We start from the raw sequence: 5,792 nt of genomic DNA on the forward strand, positions 1-5,792 counted from the left end.
TGAAGAGGTACAGCATTATTAATATCGTACCAGTGTGATCAGATACCCCGTAACACATTCTCCTAAGCGATTTATTTTTTATATTACACCTCAAAATTTTTACGCTTCTGGTACACTGTTTTCATATTGCAGAGGGGGGGGGAGGGGGAGGCCAAGGATGAGATGGAGGGATGGAGTGGAGAGGTACATGGTGTGAGATGGGAGCAGGGCAGTGAAATGGCCGGGGACAGGGCGACATGGAGGCGATTTGTTTGTGGCCACCCCTTACGTGATTAAGGCGTCTGGCAATAGACAGATAGAAGAAAATGTTAAGGAGACATACTTAAATCGCTAAGGAAGAGGTGTAAAGGAGCTGCCATTACACTTAGAAGTACGTCCCTGGCAATGTCCTTAACGCCGTATTGTTGGTGATTTATTTCCCCTCTATTACCTTCACCCCTGAACTGCGATGTCATATTTTTGGCCTTTTATGCATGGTAGTGTGTGTGTGTGTGTGTGTGTGTGTGTGTGTGTGTGTGTGTGTGTGTGTGTGTGTGTGTGTGGAGAAAGCTCGACATCGTACTGAATGAATTAATATTGTGGTGTGTGTGTGTGTGTGTGTGTGTGTGTGTGTGTGTGTTAGATGCTCGACATCGTACTGAAGGGATTAATCTTTTGGTGTGTGTGTGTGTGTGTGTGTGTGTGTGTGTGTGTGTGTGTGTGTGTGTGTGTGTGTGTGTGTTGATGTCGATACAGGTATAGAGTGAATCCAGGTAATTACCACACATGATAAATATTAATCTGTTATATGCTTAGGTAAGAAAGTAAGATAGAGATAGTAGAGAAAGAACTATCTATCTATCTATTGCTAGACGCGTTAATCCCATACGGGGTGGCCACATACAAATCGCCTCCACGTCGCCCTGTCCCCCGCCGTTTCACTGCCTTGCTCCCAACTCGCACCCCCCTCTCTCATATACCTCTCCACTCCATCCCTTCATCTCATCCTTGGCCTCCCCCTCCCTCTCCCCCCCTCCACCTCACTCACACACTCTCCTCGTCAGTCTCTCACTCTCCATCCTCTCCACATGGCCAAACCACCTCAGTGTGTTTCTCCTAACGCTTCCTATCACATCCACATCCACACCACAACGCTCCTTCACTTCCTCATTTGTCAGTCTGTCTCTCCATGTAACTCCACATGCACCTCACTCACATACACTCTCCTCGTCAGTCTCTCACTCTCCATCCTCTCCACATGGCCAAACCACCTCAGTGTGTTTCTCCTAACGCTTCCTATCACATCCACATCCACACCACAACGCTCCTTCACTTTCTCATTTGTCAGTCTGTCTCTCCATGTAACTCCACATGCACCTCACTCACATGCACTCTCCTTGTCAGTCTCTCACTCTCCATCCTCTCCACATGGCCAAACCACCTCAGTGTGTTTCTCCTAACGCTTCCTATCACATCCACATCCACACCACAACGCTCCTTCACATCCTCATTTGTCAGTCTGTCTCTCCATGTAACTCCACATGCACCTCACTCACATACACTCTCCTCGTCAGTCTCTCACTCTCCATCCTCTCCACATGGCCAAACCACCTCAGTGTGTTAAGGTAAGATGTACTTGTCTGATAGCACTTCCGTAACTATTAATTACCCCCTCCAAGGAGGTTATGTTTTTGCCCGTGTGTGTTTGTCTGTGTGTCTGTCTGTTACCGACTTTACTCAGAAAGTTATAAACCGATTTTGATGGAATTTTGTGGAAGGGTGGGCCATGGACCAAGAAAGAACTGATTACATTTTGAGGCGGATCTGGATGCGGTTGGAGGTATGCGCTGGCTGAGTACTTTCTAGCTTTACATGTAACTACTTCACAGGCAGCATACCCCCGGGCGATATCTGCCATAGTCCTTTCACTGTAACCTGGCCAAGATTTTCGCCCTTTTGGCAGTGTATTTCCCATGCGTCAGTGTCAGAATTAGACAGTGTTATGGCTCGACATCCTTTCCGTAGCACTTATTCGTGACTAGCATTATTTGTGTTGATCTAATCCTACAACTCAGCAATCAAGGTGGAGAGATGGCAGTTTTAGGCAAGGGATGGTACGAAGATTGATAGACAGGGGGATGGAACCAAAACAGATATCATAGTAGATCGTATTTTTGTTAAGTTTCTGGGATGGAACACCTTTCATTCAGTGGCTTATTTTTTTGCAACTTAAACCTTGAACCGTATTTAGTTAAGTTCCTGGGATGTAACACCTTTCGTCCAGTGCTTTATTTTTTGCGGCTGAAACATTAAACCGTATTTCGTTAAGTTTCGGAGATGTAACACCTTTTCTTCAGTGGTTTATTTTTTGCGGTTTAAACACAACCGTATTTCGTTAAGTTTCTGGGATGTAACACCTTTCATTCAGTGGTTTATTTTTTTGTAGCTGAAACATTAAACCGTATTTCGTTAAGTTTCGGAGATTAACACCTTTTCTTCAGCGGTTTATTTTTTGTAACTTAAACCTTGAACCGTATTTCGTTAAGTGTCGGAGATGTAACACCTTTCATTCAGCGGTTTATTTTTTTGTTAAGTTTCGGAGACATAACACCTTTTATTCAGTGGTTTATTTTTTGCAGGTTAAACCTTGAACCTTATTTCGTCAAGTTTCGGAGATGTAACACCTTTCATTCAGTGGTTTATTTTTTGCAGTTTAAACATTGAACCGTATTTCGTTAAGTTCCTTGGATGTAACACCTTTCATTCAGTGGTTTATTTTTTTGCAGGTTAAACCTTGAACCATATTTCGTCAAGCTTCGGAGATGTAACACCTTTCATTCAGTGGTTTATTATTATTATTATTATTATTATTATTATTATTATTATTATTATTAGCTACTACTACTACTACTACTACTACAATTATTATTATTATTATTATTATTATTATTATTATTATTTTACAGCATAAACATTGAACCATATTCTCGTTGGCGTATGAGATTTCCTGAACACCTTTTCTTTAGCGACTCATTCTATTACACGTGAACCCGGTGCCAGGTCTGACAGTGGGTGGGCAGGGCGGGTTTGTTTATCAGGCCCCAACGACCTTACACACAGCAGGGTGGGGTTGGGTGGCGGTGGGGGTAAGGGTGAGAGTGGAGGTGGAGAGTGAGGATGGGGTGGGGGTGATGTGGGATGGAGGTGGGGGTGAGGGTGTGGGGGTACGGGTTTGAGGGTGGGGCTGGGGTGGGGGTTGATTGTGGTGTGGGTGGAGATGTGAGAAGGAGGTGGGGGTGGAGATGTGGGATGGAGGTGGGGGTGAGGGTGTGGGGGTGGGGGAAGAGTGAGAGTGGGGATGAGGGTGTGGGTGGGGTAGGGGTTTAAGGTGGGGTGTGGGGTGGGGGAAGAATGAGAGTGGAAGTGTGGGGGTGAGGTTGGGGGGTTTGAGGTGGGTGTGGTGGGGTGAGGGTGAGGGTGGGAGGTGTGGGGGTGGAGGTTTGAGGTGGGTGGAGGGTGGGGGGGACGAGAGGTTACTGGGGATGGGCCAGGTGGAGGGTGGGAGGCAGGGAGAGGTTAGGGTAATTTTTTCATTCCGAATTTACAAAGCAAAACGGAGGTGGAGTGACAGGCATGCAGGTATTAAGTAGGTGTGATACAGGTGTTAAGTACAGTAGATGTGATACAGGTGTTAAGTACTGTGATACAGGTGTTAAGTATGATACAGGTGTTAAGTACAGTAGGTGTGATACAGGTGTTAAGTAGGTGTGATACAGGTGTTAAGTATGATACAGGTGTTAAGTACAGTAGGAGTGATACAGGTGTTAAGTAGGTGAGATACAGGTGTTAAGCAGGTGAGATACAAGTGTTAAGTAGGTGTGGTACGGGTGTTAAGTATAGGTGTGATACAGGTGTTAAGTAGGTGTGATACAGGTGTTAAGTAGGTGTGATATAGGTGTTAAATAGGTGTGATACAGGTGTTAAGTATAGGTGTGATACAGGTATTAAGTAGGTGTGATACAGGTGTTAAGTAAGTGTGATGCAGGTGTTAATTAAGTGAGATACAGGTGTTAAGTAGGTGTGATACAGATGTTAAGTAGGTGTGATACAGGTGTTAAGTATGGGTGTGATACAGGTGTTAAGTAGGTGTGATGCAGGTGTTAAGTAGGTGTGATGCAGGTGTTAAGTAGGTGTGATGCAGGTGTTAAGTAGGTGTGATGCAGGTGTTAAGTAGGTGTGATACAGGTGTTAAGTAGGTGTGATACAGATGTTAAGTAGGTGTGATACAGGTGTTAAGTATGGGTGTGATACAGGTGTTAAGTAGGTGCGATACAGATGTTAAGTAGGTGTGATACAGGTGTTAAGTAGGTGAGATACAGGTGTTAAGTATATGTGTGATGCAGGTGTTAAGTATATGTGTGATGCAGGTGTTAAGTATATGTGATACAGGTGTTAAGTAGGTGAGATACAGGTGTTAAGTAGGTGCGATACAGATGTTAAGTAGGTGTGATACAGGTGTTAAGTAGGTGAGATACAGGTGTTAAGTATATGTGTGATGCAGGTCTTAAGTATATGTGTGATGCAGGTGTTAAGTGTATGTGCGATACAGGTGTTAAGTATATGTGCGATACAGGTGTTAAGTATATGTGTGATGCAGGTGTTAAGTGTATGTGCGATACAGGTGTTAAGTATATGTGCGATACAGGTGTTAAGTAGGTGTGATACAGGTGTTAAGTAGGTGTGATACAGGTGTTAAGTAGGTGTGATGCAGGTGTTAAGTAGGTGTGATACAGGTGTTAAGGACTAGACTAAGTAGGTGTGATACAGGTGTTAAGGACTAGACTAAGTAGGTGTGATACAGGTGTTAAGGACTAAATCCCTCCCTAGCGCTAAGAAATCCCTCCCTAGCGCTGAGAAATCCCTCCCTAGCGCTGAGAAATCCCTCCCTAGCGCTGAGAAATCCCTCCCTAGCGCTGACAGATAGTCAGGAGGGATTAAATAGACATGTTATTGTAAAGAGATGGAGAGTGAGAGACTGACGAGGAGAGTGTATGTGAGTGAGGTGGAGGGAGGGAGAGGTAGGGGAAGGCCAAGGATGAGATGGAGGGATGGAGTGGAGAGGTATATGAGAGAGGAGGGAGAGAGAGGGGAAGGCCGAGGATGAGATGGAGGGATGGAGTGGAGAGGTATATGAGAGAGGGGTGTGTGAGCTGGGAGCAGGGCAATGAAATGGCGGGGGCAGGGCGACATGGAGGCGATTTGTGTGTGGCCACCCCTTTCGGGATTAAGGCGTCTGTCAATAGATAGGTAGATAGAGATTAGAGACGAGGATATGAGGTGGTACTGGGAGAAAGCGTCTGAAGATAGGAAGTAAATGGGGGGTTAGGGCGTGAGGATATGAGGTGGTAGCCTACTGAGAGAAACCGTCTGAGGATAGGAAGTAAATGGGGGGTTAGAGAGTGTGGATATGGTACTGAGAGAAAGCGTCTGAGGATAGGAAGTAAATGGGGGGTTAGAGAGTGTGGATATGGTACTGAGAGAAAGCGTCTGAGGATAGGAAGTAAATGGGGGGTTAGAGGGTGTGGATATGGTACTGAGAGAAACCGTCTGAGGATAGGAAGTAAATGGGGGGTTAGGGCGTGAGGATATGAGGTGGTACTGAGAGAAACCGTCTGAGGATAGGAAGTAAATGGGGGGGTTAGAGAATGATGATATGAGGTGGTACTGAAGGAAAGCGTCTGAGGATAGGAAGTAAATAAATGGAGGAGTTAGGGCATGAGGATATGGTACTGAGGGAAAGCGTCTGAGGATAG

Source organism: Coenobita brevimanus, chromosome 69 (genome assembly GCF_032717465.1).
Source record: "Coenobita brevimanus isolate Jiangsu-jjx chromosome 69, ASM3271746v2, whole genome shotgun sequence".
NCBI lineage: Eukaryota > Metazoa > Arthropoda > Malacostraca > Decapoda > Coenobitidae > Coenobita > Coenobita brevimanus.